Source organism: Musca autumnalis, unplaced genomic scaffold (assembly GCF_047663935.1).
Source record: "Musca autumnalis isolate F117 unplaced genomic scaffold, ASM4766393v1 scaffold_4, whole genome shotgun sequence".
NCBI classification, from domain to species: domain Eukaryota; kingdom Metazoa; phylum Arthropoda; class Insecta; order Diptera; family Muscidae; genus Musca; species Musca autumnalis.
Window position 1 is genome coordinate 98,006,620 of NW_027411977.1, and position 25,026 is coordinate 98,031,645.

Consider the following 25,026-nt stretch of genomic DNA (forward strand, 5'->3'; position numbering starts at 1 on the left):
GATGTGCCCATCGAAAAAGTTGGTTTAGACCCTCTCTTACTGTCTAGCTGGCTGGATTCGAACCAAATTTTGTACTTAATATTTTTTTGCCCAAACTTTTTCTGAAAAATTGTGTGAACGATAACTCTCGAAGCGCGAAATCGATTTGGTCCAAACTTTCCATATATTATTCCTTCCAGATATAGATCGGTAAGACTAAAATTTTGCACATCATATTATTTCATCCAGTAATGTATTAGGTTGGAATATGGACTAATCGGTCCCGTCCTTCGAGTACCTCCTACACAAAATTTGGGAAAAGTGCAGTGTGAGGACCACTCTCGTATCTATTTGAATTTTTTGAAGAAGGTTCTTTTCACGGTACCTATTGCAACGGTACAATTTTTCCGGAGTCCATACTTCCTGAGATAACGGTCCAAAATTTCCAAAAAAAATAATTCTCAAATTTTTCCAAAAATCAGAAGTTAGCTTACTCCAATTCATTTGGTATAGCCTTACGTTCCGATACCTACAAAATACAAAATATATATTTTTTATACGACATAATAATTGTGTTTGTTTCTTTTTTGGTCAGATGCTGAGGGTATATCACCGTTAGCGGAGCTGACTTACAATATCATACATGGTGTGTAATTGAATATGAATAATTTTGGTATTTATAAATTTGTTTGCATGCAAATTATTTGTGTTTCTATTCATTACTAGTTATTTCTATCGGTATAAAATATGTATATAGTAAATTTCAAATTTCTTTTGCAATTCCATTGGAAGAAATTTTAAAAAATTTTTTGCGAGCACATCCGCAATTTTTGGAACATAGATTAAGAAAATAGTCGTGGTTTCAAATCGTTTCGCGTTTACAAAATTGGATGCTGCGCTCCAAAGTTATGGGGGGTTTTATTCCCTTATAAAGAACAAATATTTAAAAATTCCATTTTTGCTGTAATAAGAAAATGTATATATAAAGCGTTAACAGCATTTAATATATATCCGTAGATGCCTAAATATTTACTAAATGTATTTCTATTTTCGCGGAAAATCAAGAAATACTGAAAAAATCTTGGAGTAAATTTAATTTATTCTAATTTAGACTCCAAATAAAACTCGAAAAAATTAATTAAAAATACGTACAGATTCTAGACAACGCGTAGAAAAATATGAGACCAAAATTTTAACGATAGGATTTATAACTGTCATATTACAGCAACAACAAAAGACGAAAACTTATTGTTGGAATATTATTTCAAAGATATATTTTTTTGTTTAATACGAAAAATAGAAAAAACATTTTTGGGAGTTATTCTACTATTTTGCTAAATTTCGATGCAAGGACTGACGGACTTCGCTGAAACTTCTTCAAGGAAAATGCGATGACAAACCCGAAAGTGTATTTGCTTACTTTGATAAACAATAGGATTATGAAATAGAAAGTAATATTGAAATTACAACCAAAGAAAAAACATAAAAGCTAAAAAACGTATAATTCGCGAATTCGTTAAAATCAGTTAAGGCGCATGCGCTTTTAAGATACAGCGAGTGCATCTCTATCAATATGTAGCGATTTTTCCACTTTTCATTCAGCGGCCAAAGTGTGCCGTCAGCTGCATCTTACTGTTCAAAAAACCTTTATGTGGGTAAAAATTGGGCGATGTACATAAGATTATAAGGCGCATCCGATTTCAGTGACCGCCTATAAAAAATACGTCATTATAACAAATTTTAAACAAATTCGTCAAGAACCGCGGATGTGCTACCAAATTCAATTTTATACGAAATACGAATATTACTTCAGCATCTCGGTAATTTATGCCACATGGTTTAGGAAAATAATATAATCGCGTATGAAGAATGCCATTTATGTAAAAATAACCAAAGAAAATCGCGGTTCAATGCGCGGAATCATCAAAATATAATTTTGCAGAATTTCCTACTTTAAAGGTATCTATAACCGCCGTTTTAGTGGATGGATTTGAACGCGGAAGGGTTCATTAGATCCGGCGCGTAAAAAAACTAAAATCACGCGGGGTTCAAGGGTACCTGAGTCACAGTTGTAAATTTTGAAGCCAAAAAATAGGTTTTTAAAGAAAATTTACGCACCAAAATTTCGACTTTGGACTCTTATTACTAGGGAGCTGTATGAAGCACACTCATGAGATATACATCAAACGACGTGGAATAACGAGTTCTACAATCCAATAAATAGTTTGGGAAATTATCTGGTTGCGCCCGCCAATTATAAGAAAAATTCAAAAAACCAAGATTTCAAAACTTCAAAATGTCAGCATCGATTTTAGGGGGATGCAGTGTGTATATCGAATTCAATTCTTTCTTTGAGCTCAGGCCTGAATTTTCCGTGGTTTTACCAGAAATCAAGAAAGAACACAAAAAAACTTGTAAACTTCAACACAATTTTACCCATTTTTTAATATTACCACCAACACAGCTTCCACATAAATTATTTGTTATGTATGGTTCATTTTATGCGACCCCGGCTAAAACACTTCAATTAATATAAATATATTCATATAATATAAAATATATTGACAGTTCGCGACTTATTAAATGGTGAACCTCAACTTCAACGATTGTAAAACATTTTTGAATATTACCATATAACCACAATGAACTATTTTCGAAATGGCCTGAAAATCGCAAAACTGCTTGCTTACCAAGCATATGTGAGGACGATAGATCTTCAATATACCCACAATCAATGTGAATTTTCCAATTTTGGCATATTGTTTAGAAATGTATAATTTTTATATTTGGGACAAGGGAGGCTTATCTTATACCAATGGATTCATGTTATGTCATTGGTATGTGACGTATTTTTTATCGCCGAATCCGAAAGGCATGTCCTGTAGAGAAGTTTTTCATAGCTGAAATGCTCAGGAAATATCGGCAGCATTACAAAGGGGTATTATGCCACCGTTGAAAATTTGATGTGGCCAGGCGTGGGAATCATACCCGGAAATTCAGCGTGCAAAGTGGTTGCACATAGCTAATTCCTAGAAGTTGTGGTGTAGGGTATCATATGGTCGGCGCCGTCCGACTATAGCCTTTGCTTACTTGTTTTGGTATAGGTTGTACATTTAATGATATTAGAATAAATGGTCAATGCCAGGTTTCGGAGTCGGTGTCGGAGTCTACGAGACAGAGACGAGCAATTTTGCTGGAGTTGGAATCTGAGTCAAAACAAATACCTCGACTCCGAGCATTTTTAAATTTATCCAAAGATTTTTCTTCCAAAATTTTAATATTTTATAAATTTTAATATTTTATAAAAAACGAACTTATTAGTGGAGAAAACTTGGCATTGTTTGCCAAACGGTATGACAGGTAATACTATAGTTTCTGACACCGTCACAGCTCCTCATCAGTTTTTCTGGTTTTATGAACTCAAAACATGAAAGGACTTTCATAAATTTACTCCTAATGCATTCAGTTTCAAATTCGTTTAACCAATTTTACTCGTACATATCCACTACCCTCAACCGAAAATGACATAATAATTTGGAGTTGAAACTCCCAAGCATTCCATTCGACTATGCCTCAAGAAACAAAAACTTAATTTTGTTTTTTTTTCGTGTCTCTCGTATTGTTTCATAAACTTTGTTAAATGACTTTAATAGATAAGTTTGTGTTTTTGCTCGACAACGTCAATGCAACCGTCGCCAAAGGCATCGGTGTTGGCGGCACCAACATGGAAATTTTTGCTAAATTATGCCTTTATTACCCAGACAATGGCACACAAATAACATGTTGCCAATGTCGGTGCCAACAACAAGGCACACGATATATTGGGCTTTAACCTCCTTTTTATGCCTTCAATAATGACAGCATGAAAGTCATTTAACCCAAAACTCCCAAAAACAATGTCTAACTGTTCGTAATAGCAGAAGGAAGAAGAAGTATGTAGCAGGAAAATATATGACCTCGCCAAATTTCGTTTTTTTAAGGATTCTTTCTGAGTTTGTTTTTGTTGTGTTTTGCATTGCTGCATCATAAACAAAAAGCATAGAAACTCTCACCGAAAACAATGTCTGGAAATCAAGTCAAAAGTTAAAGACAGAAGTGAAAAAAACAAGTTAAATAACGACAACTTTCTAACTTCAACAAACACAAAACGAACGACGAAGGAAAATAGTGAAAAATGGAAAAAATAAATTGCCCCTTTTGGAGCTGATATCAAAAGTCGATATTGCACTGTGGTTTTGCAGGGAACTTTTATAACTGACCATTGGAATATGTATGACACAATTTGATAACGAAATCTTCATTTAGCAAGGCTGAATAGAAATTTTCCCAATGAAAGCTCCATTGTTTTGTTGTCTTTCTCTTTCAGCCACTGAACAGATGTTTCCCAAAAAAACTCCATTCAGCCAAGCTGAATAGTCTGAATAGAAGTTTTTCCAACGAAAACTCCATTCAGCCGGGTTGAATAGAAGTTTTCCCAACGAAAACTCCATTCACTCACGCTGAATAGGAGTTTTCCCAACGAAAACTCAACTCAGCAAGGCTGAATAGAAGTTTTCCCAACGAAAACTCCATTCAACCAGGCTGAATAGAAGTTTTCCAAACGAAAACTCCATTCAGCCGGGTTGAATAGAAGTTTTGCCAACGAAAACTCCATTCACCCACGCTGAATAGGAGTTTTCCCAACGAAAACTCAACTCAGCAAGGTTGAATAGAAGTTTTCCCAACGAAAACTCCATTCAGTCAGTCTGAATTGAAGCTTCCCCAACGAAAAGTCCATTCAGCCAGGCTGAATAGATGTTTTCCCAACGAAAAGTCCATTCAGCCAGGCTGAATAAAAGTTTTCCTAACGAAAACTCCATTCAGCCCGTCCGAATAGAAGTTTTCCCAACCAAAACTCCATTCAGCCAGGCTGAATAGAAGTATTCCCAACTTTTCCTAACGAAACCTCTATTCAACAAGGCTGAATAGAAGTTTTCCCAACGAAAACTCCATTCAGTTTTCCCAACGAAAACTCCATTCAGCCAGGCTAAATAGAAGTTTTCCCAACGAAAACTCCATTCAACCAGGCTGAATAGAAGTTTTCCAAACGAAAACTCCACTCAACCAGGCTGAATAGAAGTTTTCCCAACGAAAACTACATTCAGCCAGGTTGAATAGAAGTTTTCCCAACGAAAACTCCATTCAGCCAGGTTGAATAGAAGTTTTCCCAACGAAAACTCCATTCAGTCAGTCTGAATTGAAGCTTCCCCAACGAAAAGTCCATTCAGCCAGGCTGAATAAAAGTTTTCCTAACGAAAACTCCATTCAGCCCGTCCGAATAGAAGTTTTCCCAACCAAAACTCCATTCAGCCAGGCTGAATAGAATTTTTCCCAACGAAAACTCCATTCAGCCAGGCTGAATAGAAGTTTTCCCAACGAAAACTCCATTCAGTCTGGCTGAATAGAAGTTTTCCCAACGAAAACTCCATTCAGTCAGGCTAAATAGAAGTTTTCCCAACGAAAACTCCATTCAGTCTGGCTGAATAGAAGTTTTCCCAACCAAAACTCCATTCAGCCAGGCTGAATAGAATTTTTCCCAACGAAAACTCCATTCAGCCAGGCTGAATAGAAGTTTTCCCAACGAAAACTCCATTCAGTCTGGCTGAATAGAAGTTTTCCCAACGAAAACTCCATTCAGTCTGGTTGAATAGAAGTTTTCCCAACGAAAACTCCATTCAGCCACGCTCAATAGAAGTTTTCCCAACGAAAATTCCATTCAGTCAGGCTAAATAGAAGATGTCCCAACGAAAACTCCATTCAGCCAGGCTGAATAGAAGTTTTCCCAACGAAAACTCCATTCAGCCAGGCTGAATAGAAGTTTTCCCAACGAAAACTCCATTCAGCCAGGCTGAATAGAAGTTTTCCCAACGAAAACTCCATTCAGCCAGGCTGAATAGAAGTTTTCCCAACGAAAACTCCATTCAGCCAGGCTGAATAGAAGTTTTCCCAACGAAAACTCCATTCAGCCAGGCTGAATAGAAGTTTTCCCAACGAAAACTCCATTCAGCCAGGCTGAATAGAAGTTTTCCCAACGAAAACTCCATTCAGCCAGGTTGAATAGAAGTCTTCCCAACGAAAACTCCATTCAGCCAGGTTGAATAGAAGTTTTCCCAACGAAAACTCCATTCAGCCAGGCTGAATAGAAGTTTTCCCAACGAAAACTCCACTCAGCCAGGCTGAATAGAAGTTTTCCCAACGAAAACTCCATTCAGCCAGGCTGAATAGAAGTTTTCCCAACGAAAACTCCATTCAGCCAGGCTGAATAGAAGTTTTCCCAACGAAAACTCCATTCAGCCAGGCTGAATAGAAGTTTTCCCAACGAAAACTCCATTCAGCCAGGCTGAATAGAAGTTTTCCCAAAGGATTTTTTCCTCTTCACTGGTTATGTCAAGATTGATCTCACTCCTAGCTTCGCTGCCTCCTCCTCACTTTATTGTATTTTGTGTGCTCGTATTAGGATCTTCAAACTTAGTGGGTGCTTGCGTAAGTACCAAAGCTTCGGAACCATATTAGTTAGTATCAGTGTTTTCTAAAATGTCATTATACCCTATACCACAATGTGGAAAAGGGTATTATAAGTTTGTTTTGGTAAAAATTCATGTAACACCGCGAAATATTCGTCGGAGACCCCCAATGTGGTATACCAATCTTCATATCTCGACGAGATAAAGCGATTTTGAGATGTGTGTCCGTCCGCCCCTCCGTCCGTCCGTCCGTCTGTCCATTATAAATTGTAAACACGCTCCAGGCCGCAATTATGGACCGATCGTCACGAAATTTTGTACGGAGGTCGGGTTCAGGCCAGAATAGATCCCTATTCTTATTGGTGATGATCGAGAAATATTTAGCGGGTGAAATGGACCAAAAACATAATTTTTGTCCAATTTTGTAGCGGCTCTGTAGGTCGTAATAACAGTCCGATCAACCCGAAATTTTAAATATGGTAAGAGTATATGACAAAGAAGTAGCTTGCAATTTGAGATGCCGATCAGATAATATTTAGATGGTTAAATGGACCAGAACTTTTGTGTGAAAATTGACAAAAATTTTAATATACAGCTTATATCTTTGTTCCTTAAAGACACATACTTCCCTTTTGAGTTATATTTGGAAGACGATCTCTTGACCTTTGCACTGATGTCAATTACGTTGATGTAAGTGATCAGATAACAGAGATACAGCCTAATATATCAAGTTTTTTGTTTGTAGTGTAGTAATTTACACTGTAGAGGTCGCAATTTTAGCTCAATAGTCACGAAATTTTGCACGAGGTAAGAGTTGAGATAGAAGAAAATGTCTATATGTTTGCATGATGATCTGATATTATTTAGGGGGTGACATAGACCATTACAAATTTTATTTTTGGTCTATACAAATTTTATTTTTGGTTCATATTTTAATTCCTGGAGGGCATATACCGGCAATGTAGCCTACATATGGAATAATAACTACTGACCTTTCCCCTGATGCAAATTGCAATAATGTGTCTGCTAGATAACGGGCCTACTACCTAATATATAATGGGTTTTGTGTAGAGAACAAAAATTTTCTCCCATGCTACAAATTGTCTCTATCATGACACAGCAATTTTCAGTTCAGTTGTCAAATTGGATTTTTTATACAAATATTGCAACATGGGGTTGCATCGCCACCTATTTTTTACCTCAGGATTTAGGGTAAAGGGATACAAACACTATACGACCAAAGATGTGTCTCATCGAAATATTGGTTTTAGACCCCAGGCATGTTTGGACGGAATTCGTTTCAGACAATTTGGAGTCTATTTAAACCTGTCCGTTCATCTGTCTCTCTAAATGTCTAGCTGGCTGGTGCGCACTATAACCCTCAAACCGATTAGAACCAAATGTTGTACATCGTAATATTTTGCCCAAACTTTGTTTAAGTTCGAATATAGGCTATGTCGGTCCACACCTCCCCCAAAAAGTTCAAAATTATGTGAACGATAACTGGTGAAGTGAGCAATCGACTTGCTCCAAACTTTCCATATATTATTATTCCTTTTAGATATAGATCTGCTAAGACAATGCCGGTCTACATCTTCACACAAATTCGGAAAAAGGGAAATTTAAGAGTCCTCTCGAATAGTTTTGAATTTTTTTCAGCAGATTGGTCGAAACTTTACACATCGTGTTATTTCATCCAGTCATGTGTCAGGTTGGAATATGGACTATATCGGTCCGTCCTTCGAGTACCTCCCACACAAAATTTCGGAAAAGTGCAGTTTGAGGACCCGTATCGGATCTATTTGATTGTGTTTTTTTTTTTTTGAAGAAGGTTCTTTTCTCTGTCCCTATTGTGGTCCCTTTTCAGGGGTAAGTCATACTTCCTGAGATAATAGTCCAGAAGTTCCAAAAACCCCTGCCGGCTTCAATTAAAATTACAAATCTAAACAAATAATTCTCAAACTTTTTCAAAACTCAGAAGTTAGCTTACTAAAATTGATTTTGTATAGCCCCATATTACGATACCTACAGATTCCACGTATTTTGAAGCAAACTCGTGATTGTGAATAATTTTGGGATTTATAAATTTGTTTGCATGCAAAATTTAATTTCTATTTTCGAAGCATATGTGAGGTACAAGTGCACAATTTTGGACGATAGATTCAATAAACTCGCAATTTTCCTAATTATCAATTAGACCAAACTGCATGGTATATATATTTACTAGCTGACCCGGTCCGCGTTGCTGGCCCGTTGTTTGGGTTCTCCGTGTAAACTTTAGTTATCTATCCAGTATTGATACACCCATAATTAGGCATCCCTCTAGAAACTTCATAATATAAATCAATGTTTTGACATAAATTCCATATAATGGTATCCCCCAAATTTAAGATATAAAATCTCTTTTATTATACCCTTCACCATAAATCGACAGTTTAAAGCACTTTGTGACCCACATATAATAGTCGGTGCACGTCAATTGACATTGCTATATATTGGATTTTTGGTCTCGGTTGGGGTCGTAATTATTACTGCAAAGAATTGTTGGTATAGGTCCACGTTTTGATATAGCTCCCGTAGAACGGTACCGGCTGATTTTCGCTATTTTTGATGATTTAACATCATTATCACACCGAAATGGCTGAAATCTGGTTTTAATATATTTTAAAGAGGAGGGCATAAATATTCGTATCGACCGAAAGACACGCCTTTTTATTTGCGCTCGGTATGTAACAGTAATAGGTTCACGTTTTGATATAGCTCCCATAAAACAGTACCTCCCGATTTTCGATAGTTCAGAGATATAGCCTCTGTTCAGTATACGTCCTCGTTTTGATATAGCTCCCATAGAACGGTGGCGCCTGATTTTCGCTATTTTTGGTGGATTTAACCTCATTCAGGCCGATCGAACGTAACACTTTTTTTCTTCGCGCTCTATATGCAATAGTGGTAAAAAATTGTAGTTGTTATTATCGAGATTTTGCTGTATTTAAAAAATGTATCTTTACCTAGCTATTCCAAGGACTGAAATCAATTCTCATGAAGTTTCACTCCCACATTTTGAGATTTTATCCGTAATTATAATATTTTCAAAAATCGAACACGATCGCGGTATTCTGATTCCAATGATGATATTGTATTGTATATCAATAACTTTGTCTGATTTCCAATGGATCTTTCTGGAATTTCGATCTTGTGACATCTCAAGTTATCCGCATTGTACTGTATTCCAAAATGTGGAGTTGATCGCGTTGTCCCACTTATTGTTTAGTGTTCAGCGTTTATAGCGTTTTTTAGGCATGCTTACAAAATCATGTATATTATTTGAAATAATAATTGTTTGCAAATTTTGTGATGACCGCGATATTTCACTTTTCGCGATATTTCACTTCCGCGAAGACCATTAAGGATCCAGACAGTAATTACAGTAGTATTGCAAACAATCTGTAAACAATACGTTCAAAAATATCATGGACTTCAGATTAAAAAAAAATTTTGAAGGAGAACCTCCGGTCACTACACTTAGCCGTATTAAAATAGCTCACGACCGCGCTATCCCACTTGTTCAAGCTAGTGTTTATATCATTTTTGTGTCACGCTTTCTAAAATTATGTATATTAATTTAAATAATTCATTTTTGAAAACTTTGTGATGACCGCGATCATTCAGGGAAAACAATCTGTAAACAATACGCTCAAAAATATCAAAGATTTCAGATTTTCTTAAAAACATTGTGGGGGAGGACAACCGGTCACTATAAAAACAGCTTACGACAGTTCTAATTAATTGAAATAATACATTTTTGAAAATTTTGGGATGACCGCGATTTTCACTTCCGCGACGACCATTCAGGGTCAAGGCTGTAATTACCATAGCATTGCAAACAATTTGTAAACAAAATATTAAAACGTATGTTGAATTTCGCGGTTTTCTTAAAAAAATTGTGGGGAGGACCACCGGTCACTACACTTAGCGGGATAAAAAAATAGATTACGACCTATTCTCAGACCTAAAAACTCCACATACAAAATTTCATAAGATTTCCCAGTCGATTTTTCGGAATTTCTATATAGTGACACCTCAAGTTATCGGGATTTTACTGTATTCCAAAATATGGCGTTGACCGCGTTATCCCACATATCGAATCCAGTGTTTTAGCGGTTTTGTAGTCACGCTTACTAAAATTAGGTATATTATCTGAAATAATACATTTTTGAATAATTTGGGATGACCGCGATATTTCACTTCGGCGACGACCATTCAAAAAAATATATAGCCTATTTTCACCACCGGTGTTCCCAGTACATTATCTGAAATTTTCAAGAAAATCTATTCAGCCGTTTTTGAGTCTATTCGGAACATACAAACATACAAACAAACAAACATACTAACATACACACATTGCCTTTTATATATTAGATTTATTTTAGGTGTATTCAAAAAAGGAACTTGATATTCGAAGACAATTTGAACATGTAGCAGGAGGGGCTAATCAATATGTATTTTCCAATGTTCGAATATTTTTTTTAGAAATGTATAATTTATATATTTTTCCACAAACATCCCAGTAAAGACAATGGAGGCTTCTCTTATATCAATGGATTCATATTATGTTATTGATATGTGGCCTAGTTTTTATCGCCGAGTCCGAACGGCGTGTCCTAAGTTATCAATTGTAGAGACGTTTCTCATGGCTGAAATATTCAGGAAATATCGCCAACAATACTAAGGGGTATTTTGCCACCGTTGACAATTTGATGGGAATCGAACTCGGACATTCAGCGTGCAAGGCGGTTGCACATAGCTAATTCCTACAGGTTGTGGTGTAGGGTATCACATGGTCGGCCCCGTCCGACTATAGCCTTTGCTTACTTGTTTTTGTTTGAAGCGATGTGTGTTTGTATTTTTTTTAACTGCTTCTTATTTCACAACTGATGTTGTTTGTTGGGTTTAGGCCGGTCTTGAGGCAGACGAAGTCTTTAACTACGTCAAAATTGTAGAAACCAACTTCCACAGGTGGTACGAGTTCTACGGACTCATTGCGGGTTGACACCTCCAACTTAGATTCCCCAGATTCTCCTTCGACCTTCTTAAAGGTATCAGTTCTTCTTTTACTGATCGACCCATGATATCAATATCGTCAGCATAAGCAAGTAACATGGTACAAATCCTGCCAATTCTTTTAACGTTTGCATCTCGCATAACAATTTCTAACTGAATGATAAATAGGTCAAACGAAAGGTTGTCTTCTAGTCTGAATCATCTGCTAGTACTGAACAATTCGGAGATGTTCTTTCTTATAGTACGGGTACACTAGCGTTTTCTGTCGGGTTAACCCACTTCGAGAGGATTTATTTGACGTTTGCGCTATGGAATTGAAATTTGAAAACCAAACCCACTGGGTCATTCTGGTTAAGTGTAACCGGGGTATTATTTTTACAGAGGACCAGGTATCAGTTAAAGTCATCTTACACAGCCGAATGAGCTTTGCACGGATAACAAATTCTGACATGGCTTGGCATACATTTGAACGAAGACTATTTTATGATCGACAAAAAATTGTAAGTGTCGATCTGCATCTCTTGGTTCTTTTTCAGGATTTGCAGCTGGGTAAATATCTGGTCAACGGTGGATTTGCCAGATCTAAAGTCACATTGGTATGGCCCAATTATTTCGCTGCGCATCGGCTTTAGTCCTTCGCACAATATCCCTGACACTGTCTTATAGGCAATAGGGTGCAGACGTATGTCCCTATAGTTACATCATACACGCAGAGAAAAAATATGATTGATCCAACAATATTCGAAGAGCAAAATATATATTGTAAAGATAATGTTAGATTCCGTATGTAGTATTGTAACTCTAACAATCGTTTTTGTCAATTACAGCAATTGTTTTTGCCATATCTAACAATAGTTTTAGTCCACTGGACAATATTATTCTCTTTTCTTCGACAAATTTATTCTCTTCTCTCGGTATTCGATGCCCTAGTGAAAAAAACTATTTTGCTGAGTTTCTTTTTTATTATTTTTATACCCTCAGCATTTATGCTAACGAGGGTATATACACTTTCATACGGGCAAAATGTGCATCATCGAAATAATGGTTTTAGACCCCAAGTATGTTTGGACAAGATGTGTTTCAGACAATTTGGAGTCGATTTAGCAATGTCCGTTCGTCTGTCTGGCTGGCTGGTGCGCACGATAACTAACGGATGAACCGATTTGAACAAATGAAATTGTTATGAAATAAACAATGAATAAAGTTGTTAAACAGTTAGAGAATAGGTACCCTGCTCTCGAATCGTTTTGATTTTTGTTGAAACAACTTGTATTCATGGCCCCCCATACGGCGGTACAGGTTTCATCAGGGGCAAAACCATACTTCCGAAGAAAATAGATTGAAAGGTTCAAAAACCCCTATGACACCGTGTGTAGTGGTTGGAGCGCAAGATAACTCTAGAACGGATCTACCGATTCGATATAAAATTTGTCTTTGATAATATTTTGTCCAAGCTTAGTTTAAATTCGCAGCCATATCGGTTCACTCCTTCATGTACCTCCCCTACAAAAGTTCAAAAATGTTCGGAAAAATTGTGCGCTTGATAACTCTTGAAGAGAAGGACCGATTTGGTTCATACTTTACGCATCCTAATATATCTTTCTGTTATATATGGACTATATTTACCCATTCCTTCGGGCACCACCCACACAAAATTTCGGATGAGTTCACTTTAAGACCTGCTCTTGACTAACTTTGATTTCTTTTGAAGCAACTTGCAATCGCTGTCTCAATTACAACGGTAAAACATTTTCAGTGGCATGTCCATACTTCTTTGGAGAACAGTCCGAAAGTTGTAAAAACCCCTATGGCACCATATGTAGTAGCTGGAGAGCACAATAACTCTCGAACTGATAAACCGATTTGGTCCAACATTTGGCCTTCGTCATATTTTGTCCCAACCTAGTTTAACTTCTAAAATGGCCCATATCAGTCCTCTCCTTATTACCTCCCCCACAAAAGTTCAACATTTGTGTCCAAGTGCAATTTAGGGTCTGTTCGGAGATCCTTTGCAAATTTATACCGATGATGTTTTTTTGGTCCTGTTTACAGCCATATACATATGTTTTCCGTGGACAAGTCCGGGCTTCCTGGCATACTGGCCCAACAGGTGTACGATAACCCTGAAATGACTAGTGGGCGCGATATCTATCGAAAAGATATTACTCTCAAAATAAGATAAACTTTTGAACTTTAATCCTAATCGACATTTTTGTCATCAAGTTCATATGCCCAAAAAGTGCCACAAGATTCTAAAAATACCTTAAATACACTCGATCTGTCCGTAGATGAAATTTCCAATTCACATATACTGAGGGTATATCTCTATCAGCAAAGCCGACTGATACTTTTTTACTTGTTTATTTTATCTTTGTTGTTTTTAGTGTATGTACACCGCCCCCAATGTGGCATACCAATCTTCATAACTCGACGAGATAAAGCAATTTTGAGATGTGTGTCCGTCCGTCCGTCTGTCCATTATAAATTTTAATAAAACCCCAGGCCGCAATTATTTTAAATAAGGTAAGAGTATATGACAAAGAAGATGCTTGCAATTTGAGGGTTATATTTAGAGGGTTAAATGGACCACAACTTTTGTGTGAAAATTCTGAAAATTTTATTATACAGTTTATATCATTGTTCCTGGAAGACACATTTCTCCCTCGTGAGTTATATTTGGAAAACGATCTCGTGACCTTTGCATTGATGTCAATTATGTTGATGTACGTGATCAGATAACAGAGTTACAGCCTAATATATCCAGTTTTTTGTAGTGTAATCATAAACACGCTAGAGGTCGCATTTATAGCTCAATAGTCACGAAATTTTGCACAAGGTAAGAGTTTGGGTAGAAGAAACTGCCTATAATTTTGCATGATGATCTGATATTATTTAGCGTGTGACATAGACCATCACTTTCGTCTACTGCCTGTTTAATATAGTATAATGGGTTTTGTGTAGAGAACCACAAGTTCCTCCCATGCTACAAATTGTCTCCATCATGACAGAGAAATTTTCAGTTCAGTTGTGCAATTGGATGTTTTATACAAATATTGCAGCATGGGGTCCCCTCGCCACCTATTTTATACCTAAGGATTTACAGTAAAGGGGATACATACAAAATAGACCAAAGATGTGTCTAATCGAAATAATGCTTTTAGGCCCCAAGTATGTTAGGACGAAATTCGTTTCAGACAATTTGGAGTCGATTTAGCCCTGTCCGTTCCAAAGTTATCAGTTTAATATTTCACTCTTTGGTAGAATTTAATTCGGACTTTATTCTGATACCTTCACATCTCGATTTTTTCAGTGTATTAAAATAGCGGATGTTTTCATATCAGATTATTTTCCACTAAATGTGGAGCATATTTCTAAACCTAAATGGCAGATTGTTTGCGGAAAAATCATTTCATTGAAGGTTGTTATAAGAAATTTTAAGGTTTTTACAACTATTTTGAAAATGTTCCATCTTATTAGCATCCGAAGTACACAATTGTATCCGTCGAGGTTGTTTGTGTCATACTCTATCTTATTGTGTAGAATTACGACATAACTGCGCAACTCCTCTTGATATTCCGAGATGTTTCAATTATCTGCCAATTTAAACCCTTTTACGCTGTTATTTCGGTGTCCGCGGAATTATGTATAGGTGAAAAATGATAGTGTTGAACCCACTGTTCAACAAGTTTTATTTAGTTTATTTCTGAGTTTTATTCTTGATTCAATTCTCTTTAGTTTTACATTAATTACTCTAATTTTTGTTGTATTTATACCCTATACCACAATGTGGAAAAGGGTATTATAAGTTTGTTTTGGTAAAAATTCATGTAACACCGCGAAATATTCGTCAGAGGCCCCCAATGTGGTATACCAATCTTCATATCTCGACGAGATAAAGCGATTTTGAGATGTGTGTCTGTCCGTCCGTCCGTCCGTCTGTCCATTATAAATTGTAAACACGCTCCAGGCCGCAATTATGGACCGATCGTCACGAAATTTTGTATGGAGGTCGGGTTCAGATCAGAATAGATCCCTATTCTTATTGGTGATGATCGAGAAATATTAAGCGGGTGAAATGGACCAAAAACAAAATTTTTATCCGATTTTGTAGCGGCTCTGTATGTCGCAATTATAGTCCGATCGCCTCGAAATTTTAAATAATGTAAGATTATATGACAAAGAAGAAGCTTGCAATTTGAGATGGTGATCGGATGATGTTTAGAGGGTTAAATGGACCACAACTTTTGTGTGAAAATTGTGAAAATTTTAAATATACCGGTAATATCTTTATTCCTGGATCACACATTCCGCCCACGTAAATAATATTTGGAAGGACAACTCTTTCCCTTTCAATTAATGCCAATTATGTTGATTTATGTGGTCAGATAACAGAGTTACAGCCTAATATATCGAGTGTTTTGGTTGTAATACAATCGAAAGCATACTAGAGGTCGCAATTATAGATCAATAGTCACGAAATTTTGCACGAGGTAGGGGTTTAGGTCGAAGAAGATGCCTACAATTTTTGATGATGATCTGATATTATTTAGCGGGTGCAATGGACCATTACTTTTGTATGCTAAATAAAAACATTTTATTTTTGGTCCATATTTGAATCCCTGGAGGCCATATACCGGCAAAATCGCCTATATATAAAAAATTGACTACCGATCTTTCCTCTGATGAAAATTGCAATAATATGTGTGCTTGGTAACGGTCCTACAAATTTTCTCCATCATGACAGACAAATTCCCAGTTCTTACAAATTGCGTGGAACCCTATCATATTACCTGTCCAATTGTTCAAAATTTAAGGATGTAGCAGAAATTGCTAAACAACGCCAATTTTCAAATTTAAGAATATTTTTTAAAATGTACTGCATACAATTGTTCCACAAACATCACAGTAGGGACAAGGGAGCCTTCTCTCATATCAATGAGAGCACCCCGATTAATATCAGCTCAATTATATGTAGACAGCGGAATTTTATGCAACACCTATTTTTATAAAATTTGCATATTTTTGGCTTCTAATTAAATTCCAATCGAAATATATCACATATGCAAAAATATGCGAAATGTATAAATTATGCATATGCAAATATTATTTTTGCATATGGAAAATTTCTGTATTTCACATATATTTCAATAATATCTTTCAATAATATCTTCTAAAATGTTTATGTGTACATTTTTCTGTTTGAAATTCATTTCAGACAAGTCAATAAAATAGAGAAATCTGTAACCAGAGCCACAATCTTCAAAATGTCGAAAATGGGGAGCTTTCGTTGTATCAGAGCTATATGAACGCCTAGACCTATACCGACAAATTTCAGATGGAAAGTTTAATACCCCCAATGAAGACTTAATACCAAATTTTAGCCAATTCGGAGGGATATTGAGACCATAAACTTCAAAGTACAGAAAATCGGTAGGTTCTGGTTATGGGAGCTATATGAAGACGTGGACATATAACGACAAATTTCAGGTGGAAAGTTTTTTTACCTCCAACGAAGACTGAATACAAAATGTCAGTCACTTCAGTTTGATATTGAGGCCACAACCTTCAAAATACCGGGTATCGGGAGGTACGGTTCTATGGGGGCTATATGAAGACCTGGACCTATACCGATAAATTTCAGGTCGAAAATTGTGATGAACGAATACTTAGGGCACAAAGTCTTGCATATGGTTTAGCAAATATGTCAAAATATGCAAAAAATTAGGTCCAGACTAAATGTCTGTTCTAAAATTACCTATTGGTGCCACCATAGTACAATTGTTTGCACACCCGCCTTGCACGCTGAAGGTCGGGCGTTCGATTCCCGGCCAGCAAACATCAAATTTCCAACGATGGCAAAATACCCCTCAGTAAAGTTGGCGACATTTTCTGAGTATTTCAACCATGTACAACTTCTCTACAGGTGGTGTTTTAAGAAATGCCTTTCGGACTCGGCGATAAACAGTAGGCCCATACTATTGCTGTAATATGAATCGTGGTGCACGCCCTGTCCCTTCTGTGATGTTTGTGGAACAATTATTATATTGTTATTTAAACTTAATGTGATAAGGTTGCAGACTCCAAAAATTTATTTCTTACAATGAGCTTATTTGTCCAAAAGAAACTTTGATTTGCTGAAAGCTTACTCGCAGAGTAGTGGTGTAGGGTATCGTATGGTCGGCCCTGTCCGACCATAGGCTTTGCTTACTTGTTTTCATTTGCATTATTTACTCATTTAAAATACTGTTAATTTTTATCTATTTTCTTTAAAGTCTAATTTAAGTTCAATGAATTTCTCATTTACTCTAATTTGCTCTCCAACTGAACTATTAATACTCATTTCTCATATTCTTAATTGAGTTTTTTTGTCAAACATACCATTTGATCTCATTACTTATTACCTAGTTTTAAGTTAACATTAGTCCTTCAATAAAACAAGTCGCAACAGCCCATGAATTCAAGTTGAATTCATTTTGTTGTTTCCTTTATCAGCCAGGAAACCCACTATAAAAATCATATCTCCAGGTCTACGACCACAGGGGAGCTAACAGATAGGAAAGACCTGCTTTATCAACTGAAGAAACTTAGGCGTTAATATCTAAAGAATTCGCGAAAATAATATGATTGTTCTCTCTTGATGAGTAAAAATAAATGCCTATTTTTATAGCACTGTCGGAAAAATGATCAGAATATCATTCCGCGAAGAGGTAGAAACATATTTTTTTCTGTGTATGACATGGTGCATCTTAGACTTTAAATCCCTACAAGATTAAAAACGTAGATAAATAAGCTAACATTAACAAAAATTTAAGTGTTCTATTCTACTGACGTAGAGTGTATAAGGGAATATGGACATATTCAGGCGAAATGGCTAAAATAATCGGGGTAACCAGGTCTGTTCCCCCAAAAAATATAAGTTCCCTTGAAGAGTGCATTTGAACCTATGTATATTTCAGAAAAAAGCAACAAATTCGGAGAGCGTTTAGTAGAGTTATTCCATGCTAGAGTCATTTTACGCAAAATTAACCCATTTAAGCCACATCGTAAGATCAACGGGAACGACTTCAACGAAAACTCTCCGTTTTTTTTTTTTTTTTTTTGATTTTCGTCCGAAGGCAGTGTTTGGTGCGCTAATTACGGAAATGTATAATTTTCATAGACGACGGATCCGGTTCGTCGGTTATTTGACCGGAAATGCCAGATTTAAAAACCTTGTTGGACTTACGGCAAAGTGGATATCTTTTGAATTAGGAAACACCTAACACTTATTTTTAATTTGACACTTAGGCAGCGCTAACTCGGCAATGGTAAGTCCTTCTTGTAGGCAATTGTTAGATCTACAACTTTTGCTTTAGCTGATTTTGCTAAGATTTACCGTTGTTGAGAAAAATCTAAAATACTGAATAAGGCATCCAAAAATGAGTTTTGACCCAGAATAACATTTTTTTGCACACAAGGTATCGATGGAGACTTTTAGGATATTGCTTCTAAAAATCAGCTTTGTGGGAATTTTTGTGATTTTCCCCTTATAAGCATGTCTATTTCGACTGGGCTACAGTTAGATTATCAAAATGTACCTTTAAAGTTTTCATGCAAAATATAACCAGTAAGGAATGAATGAAAGTCGGGCGGGGCCGACTGTATAATACCCTACACTACTGTGAATAGGTCAAATATATATGGGAGCTATATCCAAATCTCGAACAATTTCATTATAATTTTGGACCCTTATTTCTAATCCAGCAAATAGCAAATAAAATAGCGAAATAAAATAAAAATGTGAAGTGTGTTGAAAATATATATTCCACCTAAACTGATCTATAAATAAAAAAAAATAATTTTTTAGCTTATAGCTTACTTTTTAACTTCAAATGACTAGTTATTCTAGTGGTCATAGAATAACTAGTAAATCAGTGCGACATGTCCTTGTTAAAATAATGGGATAATGGGTTTTGTAAGTAGTTTCGGCTGCCAAAAATCCCTTACAAAACCCATTATTTTGGGAGGATTTTTTTTTGCTGGGATGATACATGGACAGACGGGCGGACATGCATAAATCGTCTAAGAAAGTGATTCCATGAATATCCCTAAAGGGAACTATGGGTCTATCTCGTTTCCTTCTGTATGTTACATACAAATGCCCGAAGACATAAAACCTCTTACCACGGTGTGGTGTAGGTTATAAACACATAGAGAGTTTTTTCAAATATCTTTTTAGGAGATGCAGATATGATTGAAAAATATGTAGGAATCGAAATCTGATTTGTTTGTTCTTTACCTTAGCTATTGAATATACTACAAGATACTTGACAAAAATAAATATTTCATTAATTGAGCTACATATATGACCTAAGGAGATTATATATAATCTCCCCTCAATTAATAAAATTATTTAAAAATCTCACAAATAATGGCCTTCGCCCCAAATAAAAAATGCTGTTCCTAACTATAGTCTTTGTCAACTTGTTTGGCAACACAGAAATGTCAAGTGCTCTTGTTCAAATGACATCTCAAAACACAGTATTTTATTGGCATCGCTGATTCTTGTGCTTCTAGAAAAATTAGTCTAACAGGCTATTTCAATTGTTGCCACATTTGTTTATTTTTCTATCGCACAATAAGTTCGTTTCCGTATGTTTGCTTGTTTGATGATTGGACATTATCCTTGAAGCAATTTGAGACACAAAATGAAACGTCAGCAACAGAGCAAATAAACGTATATGCCAGATGAAACAGACAACAAAATTATCCTACAAAATATTAAAGTCATCGGAGAAGAGTTGAAGAAAAATGTGGCAAAGCTTTACGGAAAATGATGAGTGCATAGGTTACATTTGCCCATGTGTTTATCACCAAGGATTACAGATGGCTGATTTTTGCTGAATATTGTTTTGTCTTAAACTGAGAAAGAAAATAGTAGGTTATTTTCTACTATTTTCAATTGGGACTATATTAACACGTGGACCTACCACCTAAAAATTTATGGTTGCATGTTCTTTACTCCTTACGATGACTACATTCGTACCAAATTTCAACCATGTAATAGTGAGGTCACAAACTTTAAAATACCGAATTTGGAAAGTTGTATAACACCAGCGAAGACAAATTACCAAATATCAGCCATTTCGGTGGAATAATGAGGCCACAAGCTTTAAAATACCCAAAATCGGAAGGTACCGTTCATCATTCTTTTGATAAGTATTCAGTTTTGCCGATGTCATTGTGAGTGGCGTATGGGTTTTCCAATTGTTTCCAATTCTATGCACTATTAATTCCGTTTATGTGGCAGTTTTAGATAAAAACTGCTTGAAACTTCATTTACACTATCAATATGTGCGCTAAAAGTTTCCAGTAGTTGCTCCGTTAATTTGTTAACATGTCTGTCTATGTCTTCAGTGCTTAGGTATTTGTCATTATCCTGTCTTTCTTTCTTTCTTTCTTTCTTTCTTTTTTATTTCCAAACATAGTCCTATTGTTTTCCGAACTTAGTGGGTTCGCGGGTGGCTTTGCTATTTCAAACCTGATATACCGATGGTGAGAGAAGGAGAATTACTCTGAAATCCTCCTTTCATGAATATGATTTATTTGATTTTCTGAACATATTGTTAATAATTCTAATACTTCCTCTGTAGTTGGTTGGTGTATTCCCTGTTGTAAGAGTAATAAGGCTGTAAGTAATAATATAATCTTGTGTTAGTACTAACCCACGAAATAAGGTGTGAGTTAGCATCGCTACTTACTAGTACTTCGTTGCCTGCTTTCCTTTATACTTGTCACCAGCTGCTGAAGTTCCGAAGAAGGTGTTTATGTCGGCGAGTCGAACGGTTGAAATAACGAAGTTAGGTATATGTTCCCATTAAGTACAAATTAATTAAGTACACTGACGTCCTACGTCGACAACTCTGGATAGAAAAGAAGACATACATATTTGTAGCACATAAATAGGTCCTCGGATTTTATATTATTTATTGATTTTCTCGCATCCCTGTGAAAGGCTTCCATCTCTTCACTTCAAAAGTCTCGTTTTGTTTGCAAAAGACCTCTAGCATATCGAGCCCTTCCCGCGAAAAAGATGTAAGCGACATTTTTTCGATTTTCTGTTTTTAACGGAAATCGACAAAGAATATTCCAACACACCATCCCCCAAATTTTTAGAACTCTGCCAGGAAGCGCCCTTTTTATTTGGTTTACATTTTTAGGTGACAGCGAATTGTCGCTTACATCAAAATTGTACATTAACGAACCATGTAGTTATTCGACTATATTACAAGAAATACGCTTTAATCTTATAATTTTTCCAATAAATACTTGATATTAAGGCAAGTTGCTTTGTTTTTAAATTATAGATGTGAATTACTTTAAAAATTATTTGTTCCAAATAAATTTTTTTAATGTAACCGCCACTTCTTATTGTAACAGTCTGATTGCGTGACAGCGAAAAAGATGTAACCGACACTAATTACCGTTATATTGAAGATATTCCACAAATTATTTATTTTTTTAGTAAATAGCATTTAGTAACGGAACTATACCAAATTTTAATTAAAAATTTTGGTTAGATCAAAAGTTATTCAATAAAAACCGTATCCTGTAAAATTTGCTTTTTGTCGCTTACACCTTTTTCTCGATATGATCTGTCTCGATTTTGCAATCATATGATGGAATCTTCAACTAAAACAAAAAACAGCGAGGACACGCGCAAAAGGGAATTTGTAAATTCCAACAACATACTCACAGGTAACTGTGTAGATGTTACTTCAACTCACAGAAATCGATGATTTCGTAGTTGAATCACTGCTGTGAGCTTGCAAATATTTTGTTCTGGTGTTTTTTTGGGAAAGCCGAAAAGTTAGCATCATTCGCATTACCATGAGAATACTCGATGCTTATCTTATCTATATATATAAATGAGCTTGGTGATAAGTGACTGACTGACTGACTGCCTCATCATCAACGCCCAACCAAAACGGCTAAAGCTAGGAGCTTGAAATTTTACCAGTGGGTCACTGTTGATGCAAATGTGCGAGATAAGGCCGGGTTTTAGAAAATTCGTCCTGGAACCACAAAAAATAACAACAACAAAAATCCTTATTTTTCATTACTATTACGTACTTATTCACTTAGTTGGCCCTCTGCAAGACATGTGTCAAATTAACAATGCTATAACTTCTTGATATCGTAAGAGATCACACATAATTTCAAATTTTGTAGTTTACTTCTAGGCGCACTTATTTTATCGTAAACCACTAAATAATAGAAAGACAAAGACAAACCGATCCTGATTTTTTTTTCGCATAACAGGTGTCGCACAAAAGATTTTCATTCGTTAAAGTCCAGTTAGAAAAAATGATTACAAACGATGCATTTGTAATAATTTTGATTTTCAATTTAAAATTAAAACAAAAATTCTTTTAATAAATAATATTGGGTTTGTTGAACAAATGAGTTGCTGTTGAAGACAACATTAGGGGAATAAATTCAGAAATCGGCCAGAAATAACACCAACTAAAAACTGTATGGACTTGACTTTTTGGTAATAACTAAATGTTTGCAAATCAATGAAAGTGCAATAAAATGGTGCATATTACCACGATTTATTTGCAATTAAGAATTTGTCGTATATGGAGATGTACAGTCATAACTATTCAATTTTCAATTTCAAAATCTGTAATTTGAAGAAATGGCTAAATAATTAATGAAATCAATAATAGGTCCCAAACCAGAGACAAAAGATTGGTTCTGTAATTGAAAACGATTTTGGAGTATGTGTGTTACATGAAAAGTATTACATAACAAGTATTCATCACGAAGGGTTAGGAAAAAGTTCTCTCCCCGCAAAATATAAAGGAACGAATCGGATTTGCTACTAAGAAGATTTCAAGCCCGTTAAAGTACTTTGAAGAGATGAAAATTATGTTGCACTATTACGACGGAACCCAAAAAAATATGGCGCAACCCTCTCACAGCCCTGGAAAATAAAAATGCAATACATACTGCAAAGTTCGGAGAACTGTTAGGTTATGGTAAGGGCATAGACAAATGAAGTGTATAGACAAAGGATTACTCATGTTGAGTGCTGTCAACAGACTCAAACCAAAATACTCAACATTTTTCGAAGTCGATTTTTGAGAAAAATTGCAAAATTTTCTTCTACATACAGTTTTTGTTAGAAGAAGGTGTTTTAAAAATTGTGTTTTTAATTGAGTTGTTCTGTTTGCAATTAAGAATTATTATTATAACTTTTCGTCACTAAATAATTTAGGAAATCAATAATAGACCACAAACCAGAATCAAATTTTGGTTTTGTAATTGAAAACGATTTTGGAATATGTGCGTTACGTGAAAAAGTCAGAAAAGCATTATCACGAAGGGATAGGAAAAACCACTGCTCTCCCCGTAAAATATAGGGAAACGAATTTTCTACAGAGAAGATTTCAAGCCCTTTAAAGTTAATGAGACGAACATTATGTTGTATTATTGCGAGGGGACCCAAAAAGTATGGCGCGAACTTCTCTATAACGAACTTCCCAATAACGAATTTTTCTCTATAACGAAGAAATATTGAAAACACAGTTTTTTCAGTCCATGCTCACCTATTTTAACCTCTATATAACGAACTTCCCTATAACGAATACTTCTCTATAAAGAAGTTTTTTTAAGCACAAGTTATATTTCCCACACAAAATAACGAATTAAAAAACAATATCTTTCAACAGCGCTCTTATTGAAGTCCACTTTATTTTTACATTGCGCACACAATGTGTCAAAACAAAACAGTGGTTTATGAGGAAAAATATCAGTTAAAATATTTTTTGTGGTGATCGAACGCAAACTACGATAAAATTGTAGAGATCAGCAAGTTTATAATTTGGTATTGTTTAGATTCGAAGACTGATGAATCGTGCAATATGTTTTGAATTGCCTTTTCTTTCCCAGTTTAAGAAATAGTTGCGAAACAAAGTTCCCGATCATATTTGTTTTCCCACTGCTCATTGGGATGACTTTTTTGATGAAGCAAAGTAGCTTAAGGGGTATTATCAATTTGTGCATTTGTATGTAACATGCAAAAGGAAACGAAATAGGTCAATGGTTCCTTTCGATGATCTACATAGCATCACATTCTGAGTCCATTTATACGTGCCCGTCCATCCGTTAATGCACTTTTGTCGCATTTATTATCCTATCCGGGTTAAAATTTATGATGGTCGCAATTTTGACCAAAGGACTATAGCCATTGCTTTTGACGAGAATAGGTTGAGATTTGGTTATAGCTCCCATATATTCTCCCGATTCCGTATATTCTGTCCACCAAACAACTATTTTAAAACAAATGTGTAATGAAATCTGTTCAGTAGTGCACAAACTAATTTTGTGAGTTACCGACAAGTGTCGGTAAAATTAAAATGCTTATAATTTCGGTAATTACCGAAAGAATATGTGGTAATACCTTAAACTGTCGTACTTTACTGGTTAAAGAATTTGT